Source organism: Trachypithecus francoisi, unplaced genomic scaffold (assembly GCF_009764315.1).
Source record: "Trachypithecus francoisi isolate TF-2019V2 unplaced genomic scaffold, Tfra_2.0 Lachesis_group0, whole genome shotgun sequence".
In the NCBI taxonomy this organism is placed as follows: Eukaryota; Metazoa; Chordata; class Mammalia; order Primates; family Cercopithecidae; genus Trachypithecus; species Trachypithecus francoisi.
Window position 1 is genome coordinate 105005780 of NW_022681453.1, and position 25408 is coordinate 105031187.

Genomic DNA, 25408 nt, shown 5'->3' on the forward strand with positions numbered 1-25408 from the left:
GATTAGTAGGTAGAAACATACTAATAATCAATCAATTGATTAGATATCAAAGATAGTGGAATTTTTGTCAAAGAAACTTAACAGGAGTCTCGTGAAAGGCAGGACAAGACTTGGATATGAATGGTAGGGGATGAGGCATTTGATCGGACCTCAAGGTGGGGGCAGGGAGGTGATTCACTAAGCTGACTCAGTAGGATCCTTTAACAACACCGAGTTAACAGGCCAGGCACATAGAACACCAAGGTCAAGTTCTAGTTGAAAAGAAAGCTCGGGGGAGCCTGACTGTTGGCTCAAGAAGGGAGTCTTTGTCAATCCACCCAACTGGAAGCGGTGACAGTAACAAAATTTCCAGACATTGCCAAGTGTGTCCTGTGGGGGACAAAGTTACATGCCATTGAAAACAACTTTCTTTCTTTCTTTAGGCGAAACATGAACATAGACTTTCAAAATTATACAGAAAAAATAAAGGCAGCGGATGCCAGCTGTCTGACATGCCCCCACTCTCATTTCATGGGAGAGGTTTTGGAGTCATAACCTTTTGTTGTTGTTGTTTTTGGTAATTTTACATTAAAAAGCAATATGACTGGATATTTGTCATTGATTATTTTGGTGAGTTTTACTTGCTTGCTCTTCTAATAGTGGCCAAAACTTAAGGGAATTTTAAAGGAGAAAAGAAAATGATAATTTAATTTATAAATTATGTGGTTAAAAACTACTTTCTTTCCAAGGAGACATTATACTTAAGCGCTTGATATCTCTCTGGTGGACCTGTTGAATAAATTCTCAGAAAGTACAATAAGAGGAAAATATCTGATGTGACTGTTGAACTTTTCACATTTTAATTGCTTCTGTGTGTTATTTATTTTAATGATTGATATACACGTGGCTGTGGTCTATTACATATGTTCAATTACATGCCATTGAAAACAACTGTTTTCTGTGTATATTTTTCCTTTGTTCAGAGAATATTAAGACTTATCAATTCTAATAGGATAGGCATCACTTGCTATAACTTCTGCAATTATTATTTCTAGAAAAGAAACATATCTTATAAAATACACTTTGATTAACATTGTAATTAGATATTGACTATACTGGAAAACATATATCATATAAACAGATTTAAAAACAGGATAATTAGAGAAATAATTTAAAAGCAGAAGCATTGAGAAGTTATAACAAACTACAAATGTATTGATCTATTCTTTCAGTCTTCATTTAACATCGCATATTCAATAAAATGCTCTGTAGTTTTCTTTGGCCTAAATGGCTGCTTTGATTTTATGTTTTCACCAGGGTAAGCTTAAGATATATTAATTTGGAAAGCATGATTTACCTTGGTTTATAATATGTATTGCAATTTGGAGTTTTATCTGACAGTAACTTGCACTGCACAAAATCTTATTCCAGTTAATTATCGTATATTTGGATGGAGAATGCAGAATCACTATAGATGTTAATTAAAAGATGAGTTAAGATAAAAACCAGAAGAAACAAAACTCATGATTTGACTTTACAAATGTCTTTCAAAATAACATTTTCAAGTATTAGGTAATTAATTGCACTGCAGACGGATGGCAAAAGTGACTCAAAAAAACTATTTTTAAAATAAAATGCAAAATGGATTTTGAAATAGCCTATTTCTGAGCAAATGCTGTAACTGATTAAAATGAATTAAAATTGTATTACACGGGCAAGATTGTTCTCATTTTAAGGTATCTAGTCATCACGTTTGCATTTTAGTAAGGTTAATTTGATTTTCCATTAGATTTTTCCTACACTTTAATTTCCTATTTGGAAGTAATAACAAAAGTCCAGAATGAGTGTGGCATTATATTACTCAAGAGTTCAACAACGTACTTCCACCTACAGTGGCTGGATGGTAACAGAATCACCAGAAATTTCACTTTTAAAGCTGCCCAGGGGTAATAATTTATTTATATATCCTGGGCAATAATATAAAATAAGACATCATTGTATCTGCTTATAAAATTTGAAGTGGCAATTTGGTATTTCTGTCCTCCCATCTAGTACTACAGGAGTACATACAGGTAGCACAGAATGTTACCAGGTTGCTCGTTAAAATATATATTATTTTGAGAGGGAGAGCCACTGCATACGCAATGGAGAATGACAGTTCAATATTGATTTTTTTCTTTTAAGTTCTCATGAATGTATTCTAAAATCATGTTTATGTGTGGCTAACTTATGGCACTCCTTCTCTCAATAAGGAGCTTTGTGCAATTTGTATATATCTGCAATTACCCTGTCCTAAAATATGTTCAGTAGCTTTTAAATGACATAGATCATCTAGGAAACCCCAATATTCCAAAGATGACAAAGATGTAACAACTCAGACACATACACAACAATGACTTTAACTAATGATCGTGTACATTTTGTTATTGTTTTCTAAATAATTCACTAGGATTGTCACATGTTTTGATTTTAGTCGAAACAGAACTAGTGACATTAACTTTGCCATATGTTACAGCCACATAGCTGGGCAGGATCGCAGGTTGATTTGGATTCTTTATTTCTTATGATATAACCAATGTTAGGGAAAATCATGTTGCAAATATGACATTTTTCTAAGCTGACTTCTCAAAATCTTCTTAGAAAAAAACTAGTTTGAGTTTAGGAGTATTTGTTCAGTTAGTTCACCTACTATATCAATGCTTTCTTTTTAAAATTACATTTTTTTCATTTCCTTTTTAAATATAATTCTTTCCAGTGATTCAGAAACTGAAAAATACCAAACAAGGGACAATGTAAAAATCTTTCTTCTAGTGTCTTGTCCATCTTCCATTTGCCATACCTTGCCCTCAACATAATTACTGTTAGTGGTGTTTATGTGCTTTCTATAACATTTTAATATATGTAAATGCAAAAACTAATTCCTTACTTTTCCAGTATTTTATTTTTACTTCTACCACTGTATCCTTGGGCTCTGCATTCATGGATCCAAACAACTGTGGATTAAAAAATTTGGAAAATAAAAATGGATAATTACATCTCTACTGGACATAGGCACACTTTTTTTAACCTTGTTATTATCCCCTAAACAATACAGTATAACAACAATTTACATATCATTGACATTTTATTAGGTGTTACAAGTATTCTAGAGATAATGTAAAACATATAGGAGGATTTGCCTAGTTATATGCAAATATCAAATCATTTTTTATAAGGGACTTGAGCATCTGGGAATTCTAGTGTCATGAGGATCCTGGAACCAAACTCTCAAAAATATCAAGGAACAACTATATAACATTATCTATACCTTTTTCCTTTATAATTTAATAATGTATTTTGGAGATGTTTAACAGCACATAAAAAATACCTCCTATGATTTTATCATTATTTGGATATACAGAATTTATATATTTAGGTTGTTTCCAATCTTAGTGTATTACAAACAATGAACTAAATAAACTTGACAATATCTCATTTGGTATATGAATGTCATATGGATAAATTCCTATATACTTTTTAAAATTTTTTCTTTGAAAATATTAGATGAAGGTTTGGATAAATGTAAAGTTCATGATGATATTATTTTATTTCACTGAGGATATCTCTTCCATGTTGTTTCACCTTCTTCTAACCCTAAATGTTGTGGACAAAAATATATAAGCCCCAATTGAATTAATTTACCTCCCTCAAAGAAACGTGATATCTTTTTTTAGCCATATGGTCTTCCCCTTTACTATGTAGATTTATTTCTAATTGTACTTATTTATTACTATCAAACATTTTTAAATTCTGTTCTACTCCACTGTTTTGGCTCAGGTCTTCATAGTCTCCAATTATACCTATGCTATATATGTTTTCTACCTTCTAAATCTATCGTTTATTCTCTTTTTTTAACTCATGCTTTTTAAAATTTCCCTTTCCTTGAGCTTCTTTTTCAGTTTTGTACTCACTATGTGTACCACTGTGTTTTCTGCGGAATCTTTATCCCTGTGCTCCTTCCAAGTTTGTCTTCATTGCTTTGATGCTGCGGTTAATTTTTCCTGTTTGTTCTCAATTCCCTCTCTATTCCCATTCTGTCACCTCCATCTTTCATATCCTCCTGTCCCTGATTCTTTAAATGTCTGTGTTGTTGCCTTTTTGATCAAAGTGGTTTGTTTACTATTTGTGTTACCTCATGAGAAAATAATGAACAAAATTTGTGTTTTATCTCCAGCAGTATTTTTTTCTGGACACTTTATCTGTTGGTTCATTTGTATGTTCTTTATCTTCTTTTAGTTTCACTTATGTTTCTTTTAATTTTATTTAATTTCCTTTATTATATTATTTTAACATGATATATGTTAAATATCCCTGGTCAAGCTATTTTTATTCATTTCCTTTATATAGGAAGTGTTCTAGTAATCTACTAGGCAGGGAAACTTTTATATATCAAAGACTCACACTACCTCTGGTGCCATAGAGACCGACAGATTTTTGTGTCTCATTGCACAGATCCGTGTTCTGAGCAAAATCACTCTCAGAAGAGCTTCCTCTGTCATTTCCACTCACCCCAGTTCTCATATTTGTTTTTGAAGAAAGAAATGTACATTTAGAAAATATATTTTTTCTGTTATTTTCTGTAATAATGCCCCCCTCCAGTCCCTGCTGCTATTATTTACACCTCTCTGTGTTCTCTTATATAGCTTTTGCCAAATAACATATATTTTGTGGGATTTTTCACATAACTTGGAATCTCGAGATTAATCTGTTTCCTATTTAATGAAAGGGAACTGACTTTGTAAGTTCTTTCTCTTATTATGATTATTGTTGTTTTTGTTTTAAAGAAACTTCATAAAAAGAGGGAAAATACTGACATACATAGCCACATTTATGCTTGAAATCCGACCTAAATTCATATTCTAAATTTTCTCTTATTCTCAGACCTGTAATTTCCTCTTTCCAACATTACATGTCCTCACTTTAAATGGATATTTTCACAGGCTACTTCATAAAAGAAACTCAAACCACCATCAGACTGGATACACACAGATTCTAGTTATTACAACTAGAATCAATATTCCTAGATCTAAGTTTTCACAATCATCATTTAAGAACAAAAACTACTATCCACACAACCTTCTTGCATCAAAAATATTATCAATTTTTTTCTGTATTGTGTGTATTCAACCTTTTCCTTTCTATTGCAACCTTTCAATTAGCATTAATTCTGTTTTCTATCCAGCTATCACGCAGCTTTTCTTGCCCTTCAGAACCAAATTCCAAGGGAATATTCTACATATTCTTGCTTTCTCTCACTCCAGTCTGGCTTCCACTCAAAGTACCTAGATCTCATCACTGATCCATCTCTCTCTCTCTTTCTCCGTGTGTGTGTGTGTGTATGTGTGTGTGTGTGTATACACACATACAGTCATGTGTTACTTAACAGAAGTAGATTCTGAACAATGAGTCCTCAGGTCATGTTGTCATTGTGTAAAATTCACAGTGTATTTACACAACTCTAAATAGTATAACATGCTATACATCTAGGTTATATGGTGTAGCCTATTGCTCATAGGCTACAAATTTGTACAGCATGTAATTGCACCGAATGCTGTAGGCAATTGTAACACAGTGGCAAGGATTTGTGTATCTAAACATGTGTATCTAAACCTAAGCATAGAAAAGGTACAGTGAAAATAAATTGCAATAGACTAAAAAAATGATACACCCATATTCAGCACTTACCATGAATGGAGCCTTCAGGACTGAAAGTTGCTCTGGGTAAGTCAGTAAGTGAGTGGTGAGTGAATGTGAAGGCCTAGGTCATTACCATATACCACTGCAGACCATATAAACACTGCACACTTAGGCTACCCTAGGTGTATTTTTTTAATTTATTTTTTATATGATAAATTCATCTTAGCTGCCACTTTTTTATTTTAGAAATGTTCATTTTTTTAACTTTTTGAAATATAATATCATGATTTCAAACACAAACACAATGTACAGCTGTGCAAAAATATTATCTTTCACTATATCTTTATTCCACAAGCTTTTTTCTACTTTTACAATCATGACAGTTTTTAAAAGATATTTTGTTGTTAAAAACCAAAACGTAAACCCACACAGCAGCCTAGGCCTACACGAAATCTGGATCGTCAGTATCACTGTCCTTCACCTCAACATCGTGTCCCACGGGGAGGTTTTCAGGAGCAGTGAGACCCATGGAGCTATCACCTCTTATAATAACAACACCTTCTTCAGGAATACCTCCCAAAGACCTGCCCAAAGCGCATTTACAGGTAACTTTGCTTCTGTACGTAGAAGTACACTCTAAACTAACTATAAAAAGTATAGTATAATAAATACATAAACCAGTTAGATAATAGTTTATTACAATTATCAAGGATTGTGTACTGTACCCAATTATATGTGCTAGACTTTTAAACGACTGACAGCACATTAGGTTGTTTACACCAGCCTCATCACAAACATGAGTAATGTGTTGCACTACAAATTTATGACAGCTATGATATCAGAAGGTGACAGGAACTCTTCCACTCCATTAAAATCCCTTGATACCACCAGCATATATGTCATTCATTACTCAAGGAAATGTCCCTTATATAGCACATGACTGTATACATACAATCTCTCTGTGTGTATATATATGTACACACATATGTATATGTATGTATATGTATGTAAATATGTATATGTATATGTATATATACACACAGAGAGAGAGAAAGTGAGAGAGAAAAAGTTAGGGCTAGTAAGCCCAAAGTTTTGAGGCTAGGCCAGTAGCCATGGAACTTTTGAGAAAAGGTTAATGCTGCAGTTTTCAGGCAGAATTTCTTCTTCCTCAGGAAAACCTCAGTGTTTGCCTTCAAGTGGGTCTTTTAACTGATTTGTTGAGGTTCATCCACATGATTGAGAACAATTTCCTTTATTAAGAGTCAGCTAATGGGGTATTAATGACATCTACAAAATACCTTCACAGCAACAACTACATTAGTGTTTCATTAAATAAGAAGGTACTAGTCTGGCCACATTTGCACATAAAACTACCACATCACCAAAAAAACTTTTGGTTGTATCTTAATCCATTTTGACTGCTATCATGATATACCATAAGTTGGGGAGCTCACAAACTACAGATATTTATTTCTCAAAGTTCTAAAGGCTAGGTGGTCTTCAGATCAAGTGCTGACAGATTTTGTGTCTGGGAAAGGTTCCCATTCTGATTCATTAAATGATGCTTTCTCACTGTGTCCTCCCATGGTGGAAGGAATAGGTGAGCTACTTTAGGCCTATTTTATAGAGGTACTAATCCAATTCAGGAAGGCTCTACCCTCATGTCCTAATTACCTCTCAATAGGCCCTACTTCTTAATACCATCAAATTGGGGTTTAGAATTTCAAATTATGAATTTTAGGCAGACACAAAGATTAAGATATATAAGATTGCTTTGTTAATAACTCAATATCTCTATATTTCTTAATTCAGTTAGGATTTTTCCACATTTTTCTTGCATAATCTCAAAGCATTATTCAATTCTGTTAATCACTCTTTCTTTCCAGCAATGTTCTTTCATTTTATTTTTATGAAACTATAGTACCCTCTTTGTTGTTATTTTGGTTTTGTCTATGGTTGTTTGTTGTTTGTGAAGCTATTTTGCTTTAGTGTCTTATCTCTCTATTGTATTTGCTCAATTTATTATTTTCCACCAATTTTTTTTTTTTTCCTTTTGGGATGCAGTTTCGCTCTTGTTGCCCAGGCTGGAGTGCAATGGCGTGATCTCGGCTCACTGCAACCTCTGCCTCCTGGGTTCAAGCAATTCTCCTGCCTCAGCTTCCGGAGTAGCTGGGATTACAGGCGTGTACCACCTCAGCCGGCTAATTTTGTATTTTTAGTAGAGATGGGGTTTCAGCTTGTGGGTCAGGCTGATCTCAAACTCCTGACCTCAGGTGATCCTCCCACCTCAGCCTCCCAAAGTGCTAGGATTACAGGTGAGAGCCACCCCACCTGGCCCATCAATTATTTTTAAGGTAAAGTTCCCCAAGATCAGGTACTAGACATTCATCTACTTTCTTTTCCCTTTTGATTAGATCTTACCTTCATCCATATTGTATAGTATCATCTTTATACAAATTACTCACTTATTTATATACACGGGCCAAACATTTTCTTTCAATTCCATGTGTGTATCTATGTTAACATTTTAAAAGTGCCTAAAGCTTAATGTGTATAAAACAAAATTTGTATTTTCCTGACTGTCCCTTGCTTGCCTAACACCTTTTCCCCTCAAAAGTTATCCAATATACAAGACAAATCTTTGAACATTCCATTTCTTTCAACTGCCAAAGAAATTCTAGCACTAAATTTTATTCATTTTATTTGCTACAATATGTCTCAAGTTTATCACCTCCTCAGCATTTCTCCAAATAGCATTCAAGTCCAAACTATGATCACCTCTCCTATGCACTACTGCTGTTTCCTTTTCACTAATTCCCAGGTCAACCATCACCATCTCTAATCTCTGCAATCAGAAGTGGTGCTTACATATGCAATCAGATGACACCACTTACCTGCAAAAACACGATCCTTGTAGGACAAAGACTAGCATAGTTTAAAATTTCCTAAATTGGGTCCTACTTAACTGAGTCTTGAGTCCAAAAGAATCACGGGACCCAATAATGGTGTAGGCAACTCAGTCTTAGGCAGAAGGACTGAGAACCAGGAGAAGCGATGAGATAAGTTCTGAATCCAAAGGCCCAAGAAACAGGAGCTTCGGTGTCCAAAGGAAGCAGAAAAGGGATGTGTCCTAGCCAAGAAGAGAGAAAAAAAATCTACCCTTCCCTCTCCTTTTTTGTTCTATTCAGTTTTCCACACATTTTGAATAATGTCTGCCCACATTGGTAGTGGTGGTGGAAGAAAAAACATTCTTACTCAGTCTACTGATTAAAATACTAATCCCTTCTGGAAATATCCTCACAAACATAACAGAAATAATGTTTTATTGTTGATGTATAAATTGAAGGGGTGCAAATGTGGTCTTGTTACATGGATATATTGGATAGTCATAAGTCTGGGCTTTTAGTGTAACCATCACCTGAATAATGTACATTGTACCCATTAAGTCATTTCTCATTGCTCCCACCCTTCCAAGTCATCAAGACTATTATTCCACACTACGTTCATGTTTACACATTATTTAGCCCCAACTTATATGTGGTATTTGACTTGCTGTTTCTGAGCTGTTCCATTTAAGATAACGGCCTCCAGTTCTATCCACGTTGCTGCAAAAGACATGATTTAATTTCTTAAAAATAACTGTATAGTATTTAATTGTGTATGTACATATGTAACATGCATCTATATTACATGTATAGCAAATTTATATATAACTATATATGTAAAATATTATATATATCAAATCATATAGTTTGATTCCATATATTTGCTATCGTGAGTAGATATCTGCACTCATATATTTATCACAGTAATAAGGTCTCATCAATTTTCTGGGTACCCCTGAACCCATTCAAGTTAACATAGAAGTTTAACCACCACATTCATTTTATTGACTCATAGAAAAATGTGTTTCATGAGGTACAACTTGCTAATATGAGTATTTCTAAGGTCAAAACTGAGGAATTAAAGAGGTTGTTTGTGCTAAAATAAGAGCATCAAACTCGTTCACATTTGTTTTCACTACATAACGCTGTCAGAGCTGTCCTTACCTCCTTACGCCAAGCAAAATGAGAATATAGCCTTAGCACCCAAGAGTGTTACAATGACTTGCCACATCATCTCAGAAGCTTCAGAACTTCTGTTTCAGGATAAAACACTCTCATATAATTTATGTAGGGAAACAAAAAACAAAAAAAGTGAAGTATTATCTAAATAGTTTGTATTAGGAAATATAATTTTATAGGCAAAAATAGAATTTGGCACCTAAATTGTAAATTTCCTAATTTACTATTTGTATTGCTCCATTTTACCTAAATGCAAGGTGTTATTCTTTGCACTAAGCATTTTGTGTCTGTTCATTACATTAAACTTTTTATATTTCTTTTATTTTTTAATTGTTGTGGTTACATAGTAAGTGTATATATTTACGGGGTACTTGAGATGTTTTGACACAGATATGAAAGGTGAAATAAGTGCCTCATGGAAAATGGGGTATGTATTCCCTCAAGTATTTATTCTTTGAGTTACAAACAACCCAGTTACACTCTAAGTTATTTTGAAACGTACAATTATTGACTTTGGTCACTCTGTTATGCTATCAAATAGCAGGTATGATTCATTCTTTCTGATTTACATGAACAAAACAATTGTGACAACATTAATTTGATGGATAATTACAATAATTGGTTATTTTTGTGTTTATGCAATTTCATGTATGAAGAAGATCATAAATGTTTAAGAGTATAGCTAAAAAATATGGTGGGTCTGACTGGTGTTTGTATTATGAACTAACTTTCAACTAAGACAGATACTTCTGGGCTCCACACTTTAAGGATCAAAGATTTCTCAGTGTAATAATTACAGCTAGACATAATGGTAATTCAACCTTACATAGATTGTTCCTCAGTTAAAGTTAGGCATTTTGGGAAGCTGAATTAGCTCATTCAGGTCATTAGAGACCATTTAGAAAATCACTTCTTTTTTGCAATAATGGAAAAGTGTAAATGAAGTAAGTCCATTATATTCACATAGCACCTGATGTAACTGGAAAGTGTGGCAGAAGCGTGCTAAAAGGAATGTTGGTTCCCCTGAGAAATCAAGAGCTAGAAACACTAATGAATCAGATTAGATTGTGGATTGTCGGTATTGGTTGGATTAAAGATTTTCTTTAAATCAAAAAACAAGCCACTATGCTCTGCTAGCACCCATTTAACCAAGCAAACAAAAAAAATCCCTAATTGTAGAAGAAAGAGAAACATAGAAAAAGCACTAAGTCAAAGCATATATTTGTTCTTAACAAGCTATAGAACTATTAGTACATAAAACTGCCTATGCTTTAATGTTTGTGTACACAGTAAAAGATAATAGGCCACAGAAGTGAAAGAAAAAGCACTTTAAACGTTCAGCTTTGAATACTTTTCTGTAGGAATAATTAAAATTTTACATCATTAGAATACACAAGGTTGGGTTTATGTCTTATTAAGAAAGATATCAAAGCCTTAAAATATTTGAAAGTAGTCAAACGTAGTTTTGAATTATTTGTCAATCATCAGATTAGAGTTTTTCAGAATCACCCAGCTATAGGTAAGCATTTTTTTCAACATACTGGAAAAATCTAGTATATATATATTACATATCTATATATACACATATATATTTAATTTTATAAAAATCAGACTGTCTTCAGAATTCAGGTTGATAAATTAACTGATTATCATCTTTGGCACATTATCTCTATAACAAAATGCTATTTTCTCATATTTTTCTGCACAATTGTTCTACATTCTGTAGATTTTGCATAATGTCACTTATTCAAAGAAATTGATTCCGAGTTCCAAAAGTGGATTAGGTATTTCTATGATAGTCTCTAATTTCAATCTTCACTTTGTCTTTTGAGCTTATTGTAATTTATAATCATACATACATGGCATATGCTCAATAATTACCTAAATGAGTGAAAGACCACAAAGAATGGAAAGGTCGAAATAGTCTTCAATAGCTGACTGAAAGTGGTGCATTTGAAATGGACATTCTCTTGTCAGAATTTATATGTAGCTATTCAGTAATGCTCTCTTGAAAGCAAGACAGTAGCATTATGTAGAGTTTAAGACTTCACTATTTTCATATGTCTTCTAATTGGTATTTAAAAAATTATTAAATCACAGGACAATGAATACTTTTACATTATCATAATTGATGATCATTTTGATGTATACTTTCTCCATATATGTTTCTTTATATTGGAATGTATAATGGAGTGATTAATGGAGTACATTAATGTACATTAATGTTATTTTCAAATTTCTTTATAATTTAACTACACTTTTTAGTTGAATTGGAATATGTGCTCCTTCACAATCCCTTTTCTTTTATGAGGAGACATCAAATTTTATTCAAACAATTATGTGCTATTAAGAAAACAATGAATTAGCAGGGAAATTGTGGCATCAGTAAAATTTAAATTCTTCATGTAATAAACAATGATAAGTTTTCTTCCATGACATTGAAATTTAACATTTATTAGAGAATTATCATTTATAGTTAAAATAGATTTCAGTTATGCTCTTTTATTAACGCTATAATAATGATTAAATTTTAGCTATAGTTCTACTGTAAAATAATAAACAATATTTATGAAAATATGAAGATAGAAGTCTCAGCATAAGTTTTTAAAAATAGTTTCTGGCCGGGCGCGGTGGCTCAAGCCTGTAATCCCAGCACTCTGGGAGGCCGAGACGGGTGGATCACGAGGTCAGGAGATCGAGACCATCCTGGCTAACATGGTGAAACCCCGTCTCTACTAAAAAATACAAAAAAAGCTAGCCGGGCGAGGTGGCGGGCACCTGTAGTTCCAGCTACCCGGGAGGCTGAGGCAGGAGAATGATGTGAACCCGGGAGGCAGAGCTTGCAGTGAGCTGAGATCCGGCCACTGCACTCCAGCCTGGGCGACAGAGCGAGACTCTGTCTCAAAAAAAAAAAAAAAAAAAAAGTTTCTCATAAACAATATGTGAAAGTAATTTTTGCATAAAATGTAAAATAGGCAAAAAGATGCCTATATGTTTTAAAATATGTTACGTTTTGTGTTGCACACAATTTTATTGTTATTACTCAGTTAAAGGCACCCTTGACTAATTCAGCTGTTTATTCTGTGGCCTTTAATATCTGTTTTAACTAAACTAGACACTACATTTATCTCGGTGGTCTTCTTTACATATGAGGCTCAGAGGTAGGGCTGTAAGTGTATGTTTATTAGAAATAGATAATAATAAGAGGAGTTACAATAAGCATTAATATTAAATAGAAACAAATTATATCATGCCAGGCTCAAGGTACACCACCAGCCCCTTTCGATCAGCTGAAGATATTGAGACTGTTTGAATCCTATTTGTAGAAGCACGACTTCAGAAGTCCTGCTCTGTCACAGCCTAGTCCATTTTAGTCACCATCAGATGGCCCATCTTCAAAAGATGATTGTATCTGTGCTTTGCTCATATTTATTCTTCTGACCTCATTTTCCATTCCCCTTCTACATTTTTAAATATTTTTCTATGCCACTAAAAACTTACACCCAATCATCAATAGCCACTCTATATATTTAAATATTTAAAAAACTTCTTTTTACCTTCGTGCTTCCAACTGACACTTGCCGTCTCTTGCCATGTCTTGTGAACACTTTCTTCTACAGCCCTTTCAGGTAATGGCTATTAACAGAAATGCACACACACACACACACACACACACCCCTCACACAGCTCAGACACTCAAGGCGACAGAATAGCACTTATTACTTATTACTGCTTCAGTGCTGAATTTTTCACTTGTACTCTCAAAAATTCAAATTCATACCCTTTGATATAAATCTTGCCTATCTTTTCCATTAATGACTCAGCATTTAGCTCTCTCTTTCTCTCTCTCTCACTCTTTGACTTTCCTAGCGAATCTCAGCCCTTACTATAATTAAATGTTTATGGACTTCTTGGCTACAGCTGAAAAGCTGAATATTGCTTAAAAAAAAAAGTGACATAAATATACTGAATGGATTTTCTTAAATATTAAGACAAACTTCAAAAGGTATTCAAAACTTCTAAGCAATCTCTTTATATTCCTGTCATAATATCAGTTTTTTTCTAATACAATTTCAAATCTCCTCTTCTTTCTCCAACATTTCCTAAAGACTCTTCACTCTTTGATGATGACTTTACCAAATATTTCATGTATAAAAATAACTGCTACTAAAGAAAAAAATCTGTCCTTTATCAATTTTACCATCTCACCTACATATGTACTTAAATACCCTGTACTTCCCATTGAAATAATAAAGGAATTTTAATTGGCCACTCTGCCACTGAAGACCTGGTGCCAAGAAGTTTTGCCTTCTCAAAGATGTAGCTATTACACTTTTGTTTATCTCTCCTGCTTCTTCAGTTCCTGCCATTTACTGAGTCATTCCATCAGAATAAAACCAGGTTTAATGTATCAAATCATTTTTTAAAAAATCTCCCATCGCCTTGTTTTACCAGCTACTGCATCATTCTCCTACATTAATTACTACCCAGTAATACTTCTTCAAATATGGTTTGTACAACCATGTCTGCCATTTTCACCTCTAAAGACTCCAAGACATTTATGCTTCTACTGCAGTAAAATAGTTTGCATCGACATCTATTTTGTCTTCATCTTACCAAATTCTCAACAGCATTTAGCCCTCTTTCCTACTTGAAACACTTTCTACTTTAGATTTCTATGGCATCATAGTTTTTCTTCTACATCACCACTGCTTCTTCTCAATCTCCTTTCTTGGATTCTCTTTCTATATCAGACTTTTAAATGTGACAATGTTCTGAATCATTTCCCCTCACTAGGCGCTACTAGTCAATCACATGATTTTGATAACATATATATATGAGTAAATCTTAAATTTGTATTTTTCAACAAGGCACTTTTCTCTGAACACCAAAGCTATCTTCTTGATAAATCTGCTTTGATTTGTAATGATACTTTCAACTCAACACGGCCAAAATTGAACAATTAAGATGGTTTTCCAACCATCTCAATCCCTCCTTAACCGTTACATAGCAATGGCATACATTTCCTGACAACTTTTCTCCACACCCAACATTAACCCCATCAGCCATTCCTGTTTTCTCAACATACAAATTTCTATCACAAATCCTCCCACTTCTTACCATGTCTGTTATTAGTCTAAGCCACCTATCTTTCACTCAAAAACCTGCAGCAAGCTTGAAATTGATCATTTTGCTTCTAATCCTTCCCCCATCAGTCTGTTCTCCCCAAAGCACCCAGCGTATGCTTTCAAAAGATCAAGTAGAATATTCTACTTCTCTTGATTAAAGCCTTTCCAACCACTTTCCATTATGCTTCATAAAATCAACAAGCTTTATCATAGCCTTCCACATGGCCTAACTTGATCTGCCTGTACTTCTGCTCTCCTCCTCAGTAACTGTGTTCTAGTCACACTTGTCTTTACTTCATCTCAGGGCATTCACGTTTGTTGCTTCTTCTACTTGGAATGCCCTTCTCTCAGATGTTCTCCTGGCTGTTCTCCTCAAATGTACCATCTTCACAGAGGCCATCCCTACTGAGTTAACTAAAATGCTGCCTCCCATGTTCCCCTGCCTGTCCAGTCATTCACTTAATCAAAACCACCTTCATACTCACTCACTGCCATGAAATCTTCATAACAAATTTCAGTATTCTAAATTGTCTTAATTATGCATTGACTTGGTATTTACTGACTGTCTTCTCCTTACAGAACATAATTTATGTTGGACATGGACTTTTCACAGTTACTGCATTTTTCCCAGTGTGCCCAGATCAGTGCCTGTCATATGGTAGACAATGAATGTTTGTGTAATGGTTAACTGACTCTTTTAACATGACCACATATAATCTGTTTTTCCTGATTGTGTCATCATCATCATCACCATCATTACTCTCATTACTATTTTTTTATTTTAAAAAGACACATTTATTCGGCATCATGATCAGACTACTACATTTGGCAATCAGCAGCATAGATGCAAAAAAAAAAAAACATTAAAACCCTTTGTTGGAATACTTTAGACTTTCCACAGAATGAGAACTAAAATAACCTTTTATATAATTAGTCACAAATATAATCCTCGAGTATTTTTCCCCATAAACATGAATATTTGTCTAAAACATGTCTTCTTTGTAGCAGCTAGGCTCTGCCTCCACTATGCTTGGCTGAGTTCACAAATCTGTTGTAACCTGTAGCTTCCCTATCACTTCTCTGGTTCTCCTCTCCTGCTAAGCTTTGTTTCATCTTTGTTTCCTGGCAGTAATTAAAATTTTCTGCTACTTCCATAGCTACTGCTGCTACTGGAACCATCATAGCCACCTTGGTTTCATGATTTGGTAAAGTATTGGCCTTCACCAAAATATGGGTCAGAGATTCTGTCTCCAAAATTTCCTTCTTTCATGAGTTCAAAATTTGAAGACTGATTGTTGTAATTGCCAAATTCATTGTAGCTTCCACCACCTCTGAAATTGCTTCCACTAACACCACCAAAGCTTCCTCTGCCTCCATTGTTATAGCTGTCACAGCTGACGCTCCTGCCATAACCGCTGCCCTGGTTTCCATAACCCTGTCCACCACTTCGACAGCCTCTGCTTCCTCCAGACTCACCAGGACTGTCTCCTCCATAACCACAATCATTACCAAATCCATTATAGCCATCCCCACTGCCACCATATTCACTGCCACCACGGCTGCCACTAAAGCCACTATGACCACTAAAGTTTCCTCCATGACCAGAGTTGTCATTCCCACCAAAACCACCTCCATGACCACCACCAAAGTTTCCACAACCACTTCGACCTCTTTGGCTGGATGAAGCACTACCCATCTCTTTCTCTGACGGGGCTTTCCTAACTTCACAGTTGTGGCCAGTCACAGTATGGTATCTCTGGATGACAGTCTTATCCACTGAATCACGGTCATCAATGGTTACAAAGTCAAAGCTCCTTTTCTTGCCACTGCCTCTGTCCGTCATGATTTCAGTCACTTCAATTCTTCCATACTGTTCAAAATAATCTCTTAGGTAATGTTCTTCAGTGTCTTCTTTAATGCCACCAGCAAATATCTTTTTCGCAGTTAAGTGGCCACGTGGTTTTTGAGAATCTTCTCTTGAGACAGCTCTCTTTGGTTGCACAACTCTTCCATCCACCTTGTGTGGCTTTGCATTCATGGGTGCATCCACCTCCTCCACAGTGGCATATGGGACAAACCCACAGTCCCTGGAGCACTTGGTGTTTGCAGTTCTCATTACCACACAGTCCCTGAGTCTTCCCCATTGCTCAAAACGGCTCCTCCCACTCCAATCGGTTGTTTTAAAGCTGAACCTTCTAGTGAAGAGTTTCTGTAGCTGTTTTGACTCTGACTGACATAGCCATGATTTCAGGGAAGACAGACTTTTACGATGCTTCCTTGGCGGCATCCATGGGCAGCATTACTATGATTTAAACTCTAGTTTTCCGTAGAAAAAAAAACGCGCATTTAGGTATTGATTAGCCAAGCCATTGTGTTAGAACTCAGCACAACATAGGTAAATAACATGGTTTCTGTCCTCACAGAATTTATAGCCTGGAGGACGACATAGGAATTAAGGAGAAAATTATAGGATAATCTTTTTATTTTATGAATAGATACAGCAGATATTCATTGGAGGCCTAATATATGTGCCAGGCATTAGTCTAGGCACTAAGAATACAGTGGCCAATAAAATAGTTCTTTTATGTAACTCAAATCTTATGGTGGTAATATGTGATATATAATAATAGTAATAATAATATAATATAAACTTGAAAAGTTTATATATTCATTCATTTATCAATCTCTCATAAATTGTGATACTATAGGTCAGTTAACTTATCCATCTCTGGTTGAACTAGTAATCTCAATTTTGGCCCCACAAAACTGAGAATAATGTCCTGCTATGTGATAGCACATAAAGCTGCTGGCACCAGACTGGCTTCTAGCTAGTTTCTTTCATCTTCTAACTGCTGCAGCCGTTTCTCTGAAGTCATACAATTTTATGACCAAGAAAAACATTTTTTATCATAAGTCATTTTTTACTATGAACACTTTGTGAATTATTTGGACTCACTAGACATCTAGCAGACCACCAAGGAAATATATAGTGGCACAAGAATGTTTTGAGATGAACAGTATGAGCATATTATCTGTTTTCTTAGGGCACAGTGTATAATGATGAATAGCCTAAGTAGGTCTGCACAATACGATGCTAGTGGGAATTACCCAGTCGGGACCCAATGTAATGCGCGTAAAATGTGCAAAGTGGGGAGAAGATTGCATGAGAACTAGAGAAGACAGAAAAGTAATTCTAGCAGGTAAAAATGTCCTTTTTCACTTTTCCTTTACTGCATCCCTTGTCTCATATTTTGAAAGAAAGGAGTATACATTCAATAAAGGAAGGAGGGAAAGAAGGAAGAAAGAAAGGAAGGTAGGAAAGAGAAGGGAAAATGGATGTGAGAGGTGATGAAAATCTTTAGGAAAATCACAATGCTGAGTTGTAGTACTGATACAGTTTTTTGGGGGGGTTGTTATTTTGTAGTATTATCTAGAGAGAATAGACATAGATAATTATAATGTTAAGTGGCAATTTTATTGTTGTAGGTAATTTTGTTAAAAATATCTATCTGTGATGTAACAGAGTATGTATTCACATTGAGATAATTAAAAAAAAACTACAGGCCATTGTAGGTAGTTCGTAGAACACATGGGTAAAATTGCTGTATAACTTTTCTAATGTTTTTCACTTCATGTTCCCTAGACTCTACTCCATAAGGGCACTTATTAATATATTACACACGATAAATTATAATAATGTAAGGTAAATATTTAGCAGTCACACCAACCAGGAAGCAATGCTGGCACTCCAGTTGTTTGTTTACAAGTGAGGTTGAGAGGTTTCTTACCCTAACAGCCCTTTCAGAATTTCCATCCAATTTTCTGATTGTGAAATGCTAGGCTAAAAAGTGAAACATTTTTAATCAACATAAAATTAGAGCTACAAGGAAAAATGCTTTCGCATTTCAATTTAGTTCATCAAATAACAAAGTAACGGGTGCGAAAGGTAGGATAGGAGATTTTCCATCCACTTCTCACCATGTAAGGCACAAACCAATTAATGATCATGGTGTTTCAAAATCAGTACTTTAAAAAAAATTAAATTTCCCTTCGATTCAATAGGACATAGAATAAGAAAAAAGGTAAACAAAAGACACTTTGACTGAGTCCAGAGAAATAACAAGAGAAGGATGTTACAAATATTATATGGGGTAGAAGTATTGGATATTAAAGTTGTTTGAATTAGAACTTCAGATGTAGCAATGATTTTTAATACTAGATGCACATTGTAATCACTAGGGAAGCTTTCAAAAATACCAAAATGTGGACCCTGCCTCAGATCAATTAGATCAATTTAATCACGGACATGTGGATAGTAAGCTTCAATATTTTTAAGACCCATTCTCTCCTGCCATGGTGATAAAATTTGCTCAGGGCTGAGAATCACTGAAATATATAGTTAAAACGTGGTTTGTACTACACATTAGGGAAATAAAAATGTCCATTCCAATTGCTTTTAGCTTTACTCATTTTTTATTTTAATTGAATTAACTGTAATTCAAATTTGTTCTAATTCAGCCCAAACTTACTTTTAATATTTGCTCTAGTTCAGCCCAAACTGATATTTAATAGTCTCCCAACTTATGTTGAAAGAGTGTTTTGCTGGGTGTAGAGGATGCATAGCAGTTAATCTAGAAAGTGTAGTTTATGAAGATGTTTTGGAGCCCTTCCTCTTTAAGCTGAAGAGGTAAAAATGGAGAAATCAAGACAAAAGTATTATTTTATAATTACCATTTGTCTAGTAACATTGATTAAGGGCCAAAGTAGACAATAAAGACAGAAAACCATCCCATCTATTTAGTATATGTGCATCTTCAAAAGTGAAAAGCGGCTGAATCGGGCAGCTGTATTAACACATATGTATCTAGTGTTGCTAATGGCAGAAGAATAGATGTGATTCAAAGCAGTTCTGGATGAGATTTAGAATTTTCAAATATTAATAGCTTGGTTCCACTTCTATTCTATCACCTTGCAAACGTTGCCAAACAAAAGGACTCTAAACAATGCCAGCCTTTATGTTTATGATTAGAATTGTTCTCTCTTGGGAGTAGAAAATATAATGCAGTCACTCTTCAGGGCCCAGATGCTTTGCAGATCCAGGCATCCAGACCACCTGTTTTCACATACTCATACACACTTTAGTTTGTCATTCATGAATGCCCTGTGCACATATTTGGCAGTTTGCTTGCCCAGTGCTTTGGCAGTTTTCCAAAGACATGTGAGTACATGAGCTTTACAATTTCTATGTGCAATGGTTTCCAAATTCATTTGAGGTATTCACTGTCTTTGTAAACATAGGGGCAATGTAATCATGGCAAATTAACTATGTCAGAATAATTCTAGCAAAAATTTGTAAATCCGAGGATATTAAATAGGTTCACATATAATTTTTTATAAATACCTTACATCAACTTCTTATCTACAAGACCAAAAGAAATTAAATGACTCGCCAATATAATGTTCATGTTTTCCTTAATTCTTAGAATCATGAAGTATGGAGAACTTGGAGAGAATTAATTTTGTGTAGGTTTTAATTACTGGTTAGATTCTTTTTTTTTTTTTTTTTTTTTTTTTTTGAGACGGAGTCTCGCTCTGTTGCCCAGGCTGGAGTGCAGTGGCCGGATCTCAGCTCACTGCAAGCTCCGCCTCCCGGGTTTACGCCATTCTCCTGCCTCAGCCTCCCGAGTAGCTGGGACTACAGGCGCCCACCACCTCGCCCGGCTAGTTTTTTGTATTTTTTTTAGTAGAGACGGGGTTTCACCATGTTAGCCAGGATGGTCTCGATCTCCTGATCTCGTGATCCGCCCGTCTCGGCCTCCCAAAGTGCTGGGATTACAGGCTTGAGCCACCGCGCCCGGCCCTGGTTAGATTCTTTACTTCCTCAGGTACCATTAGGAACACACTAAAAAAAAAAAAAAGTGAACCATAGCAACCTTTAAATAATTAACCTGTTTTTTCATTATTAGAACTGTGACTAAATATGTCCAGATATTCTTAATGAAATCTTTTTATTTCAAGAATATATATCTTAGAGCATATGCTACTTTTATGTGAAAAAATCACATCCATATGTAATATGTAAAGTCCATTTAAAATAGAATACCTATTGGGACTAATATATTTTTGCCAAAAATCTTTTATTTTGTAATATAATGGCATCTTAAGTATTAACAAATGTTAGAAATAAAACAAGGTATTGCAGTTAAAGTAAGTAGTTTGGTGAAAGATGCACAGTTAAATAAGTCATGAATCCTAAAATCATTTGGTAAAATCACAAGGCACTCAACTCTGTCTTTCCCCAGGTGGTTTAGGGAGCAAACTATCAAGAGAATGTTTTACGTGCCGATAATTCTAAAATTACAGCATGCAAAGCACTGGCCAAATAAATAACGTATACAAAGACCAACAAGAGGAAGATACCGTCCCAAAAGTTAAGTGCTCCCATTCTATTGTGGAAATAAGTGTGTACTCATGTGTTCTCATGCACATGCATACACACACACATACATTTTACATTCATGATGACAACATGAAAGCAAGTATATTTTCAAAAACCTATTCTCCTCATTGCAAGTGTTAACAAAATGTTAGAAATAAAACAAGGCATTGCAGTTAAAGTAAGTAGTTTGATGAAAGAGACACAGTTAAATAAGTCATGAATCCTAAAATCATTTGGTAAAACCACAAGGCACTCAACTCTGAGCAGGTCGATATACAACTTATATTAAAGGTAACTGGCTCTTTTATTTTAGAAAACAACTTAGTGGGTCTTTTTACTTTAGTAAAGTGTGCTCTCTTTTGCCCATCTCCCTACTGGGAATAGGATGGGCATGTTTTTCACATACCCCCACAATGCAATGCTTAAATAATGAATGAACTTGATGTTTCATTTTTTCCGTGACTGGTATAAAACACAAGGCTTTAAGGGTGAATGAGAGAGAGAATTAGAGTCGGGAGGGAGGATCTGTGGAGAGTGAATCAGACTCTCCACTACTTGACAGTGTATTGGGCTCAAGGAGGTACAGAGCAAGTGCGAAATGTATGATGACAGAGACGACTAAGGAACTCTTAAGAATGGCCACGTCTCCTATTTACTTTTGAGTCACTGGCTGTGCTTTTCTGAGATATTTCTCTATCTTAAACTTTAAGGGACGCATGTTAAATACAGTAATCATGCCTCTCTCGTGTTTTGCAAAATTGTAGAAATAGCACCTGGCATGTGCTGAAGTAGTGAAGAGAGCAAACAGCAGCTGCAGGATCTCAGAAGGATGGATAAGGCCTCGGTGACAGTGGAGAAGAAAGTTGTGGTACATTCAGAACAGCAGCAGATATGAGCTATTTCCTAAAATACCAAGATGAATTTACACTCGAATTGGGGCTGCTGAGGGCTGGCAACACATGAAATGAGCTCCATGTGAGCTAACACATGGAGAGGAGGTAGCAGAACCACATTCCAAAATTCCAGAGAAAGCACCATGCTTCTTAAAATATGCGGAATGAGGACTTAAATTTTTTTAATGGGAGGGGTGGTTGACATGTGGGATATTAAAATGTATGTTCCCTGATAAGGTATGTAATAAAAGTACAAAGTGCACTAAGGCAGCAGGAAGAACACAGATGTTTTCGAAGCAGCTAGATCAGCAGTTATATCCTACTTTCATTTAGAAGCCATTTGGTATTGCGGAAGCAAATGACCCCTCTCTGGGACATGCTTCTCACCCATTAAATAAGATTAATAAGGCTAACTTCATTGGATAGATGTGTACAACAAATGCAGGTAAAGCACCTGGCATAGCATAGACACTAAATAAATCTCAGTCCTCTTCCTAATTGTCCTATCCATCCTACTCTCCAATAAGAAAGTTAGGAGACAGAAGTACTGCTTCCAATTAGAAGTAAAAAAAGTTTTTTTGTAAAAAAAGGTAGGCTTTGCATTGGGCCTTGAAAAATATGTGTGTAAATGTACTTTCTTATATGGATTTATTGAGAAAATATAGTATAATTACAAAAGAATTGAATATTATATATGAGGACGTCCTTCAATGCAGTAAGTGTTCATAGAAGAGACAGCTGGAATAGAGATATACAATGTGTGAGAGGCAGGGTTTTGGTCTTCGTAATCTTTGCCCACTGATATCACGCCTTGAATATATTAGCTTCTACAGCAAGAAAGAGAAAGGCAGGGCTCACGCCTGTAATCCCAGCACTTTGGGAGGTCGAGATCGGCGAGGTCAATAGATCGAGACCATCCTGGCCGACATGGTGAAACCCCATCTCTGCAAAAACTACAAAAATTAGCTGGGCGTGTTGGTGCGCTCCTGAAGTCCCAGCTACTTGGGAGGCTGAGGCAGGAGAATGGCGTGAACCCGGGAGGCAAAGGTTACAGTGAGCCGAGATCGCTCCACTGCACTCCAGCCTGGGAACGGAGGGAGACACCGTCAAAAAAAAAAAAAAAAAAAAGAAAAGAAAGAAAGAAAAAGAAAAGAAAGAGAAAGACAGAAGTTACTCAGAGCTGCAATGTGAAAGAGAGGGACTTTATCTACTATTACTGGCTATGAAGAAGAGGGCTATGAAGTTGGAAGAGGACTATGAGCCAAAAAGCATGTGATATCTAGAAGCTGGAAATGTCCCTCAGCTTCCAGCCAGCCAGAAATTCAGTACCTCAGTCCTGCATCTACAAGGAACTAATTTTTTCCATAGTCTTTAGAAATAAATGAAGCTTGTTGCAATCTTGAGTTTAGTCTACTTAGACCAGTACAGAACTTCTGCCATATACAAATGTAATGGACTGCTTTTGTAAAGCAAAGAAGTTTGTGACAGTTCATTAAGGTCATTAAGACAACAATAGAAAACTAACACCAGAGTTGAATGGCTGTTTCCCAGAGCTGGTAGAGGTGAGAGAATCATGATGTTGCACTACAGTGCCCTTTGCTCTCCACTCCCCTTACAAATATTTATTTAGAAACACTCAGGTAGTATTTTATGAGAGCATCTAGGGAAGAATAAAGCAAATTCAAATGACAATTGCTCGTTCAATAGTTGGGGTAACAATATGGTATTCATTAAATGGCATAGGGTAAGACCACAAAATATCTCAGGTATAATATGACATACTAAACACAGAAGTCAAGAAGCTGATATCATACAGAAAAAAACTAAGAACCTAGCAGGATTCATTAAGGAAATCTCCCTACAAAATTATAAGTTTGAATTTATTTGTTTTCCTCAGTAGAAACTGGCCTCTCTGTTTTGATAATAAAGGGGAAAATTGTTTGGTTTGTACTAAAAATTCCACAGAACTTTTACTATCATGTTGCCCTGGCGTTCTCAGTGATACACATACTATTAGCAGAGTAAACTGACATATTTAATTTTTAAAATCAAATACTTATAATTGTTATATAAGATCAGTGAGATCTTGGGAAATATTACATCTTGATAAGTGTTCATTGGTTTCCTAAAAATAAAACTTTCCTAGCCAGTTCTCTGCTATTATTTGTATTAATGTGTTTCTAACTATTCTAAAATAATTTGAGGATGAGTTATGAGATTTAATCTTGTAAGTCAAAAATGTGAGCTAATAAGTAAAAACCCTAACAATTTATAGTCACTAGAGGGGCTTTAATTCATTTCTTCCCTTTAGTATAAGTCAATTTGTGACACAAAACCATTGGATAGGGTTCATTTGAATTGTTGAAATCAAAGATGGGCAAAAGGTCAAATACATGTATCTTCTCCAATGCACATTTTTCAGGTTAATTAGACATACTTCTCTTTCTTTTTAATTTTTCTTTTTAACATTAGGTAACAAATGGCCACTAAATTTTCCTGTATCTTCCAGAATAATGACCAGACTCTAACATTATGAGAGTGATCATAGAGACAGGACATGGTGCAAGCTGTAGCAAGAACACAGTGGGTGATGGTGGAATTAGCGTAGTAAAATTTCATTCTTTAACTACTTTGTCTAGTTGCTGAAAGAGACCAAATGAAATCTACAGGCAGGCAGCCCGGGCGGTGCCTTGAGCCTAGTTAGAAGTTGACCCTACAGGCAGACAGCCTGGGCGGCGCCTTGAGCCTAGTTAAAAGTTGATGCCGGACCTAACCGATAATGTTATCTATAGATTTCAGATGTTGTATAGACAAGCAATGTGAAAGTCCCTGTCTTGTTCTTTTTCTGTTCTAATTACTAGTGCTTGCCATATATCTCTCAACTTCCTGAGCCCAGTATAAACATATCCCACCATATGTCTCCCCTCCATATATCCCTCAACTTCCTGGGCTCATCCCACCATATGTCTCCCTACCATATATCTTTCAATTCAAAGACTACCATATATCTCAACTTTAGAAGGACACCACCTGGAAAATCCCCGATAAGAACACAGCCGTTTGTGAGAGCGCGGGAACCAATAAAAAACTGCTAAATGTATAAACTTAAAATGTTAACCAATTGTAATGCTGTAACCTAGAGAATTCCCTCGTATGTCTCCCTACCATATATCTTTCAATTCAAAGACTACCATATATCTCAACTTTAGAAGGACACCACCTGGAAAA

The 25408-nt window shown here is 35.3% G+C and overlaps 1 pseudogene; it reads right to left on the minus strand.

Annotated features, from left to right (window-relative positions):
- Positions 1 to 15980: 15980 nt before the first annotated feature.
- LOC117078408 lies at positions 15981 to 17135 on the minus strand (annotated as a pseudogene).
- Between the last annotated feature and the right edge of the window lie 8273 nt (positions 17136 to 25408).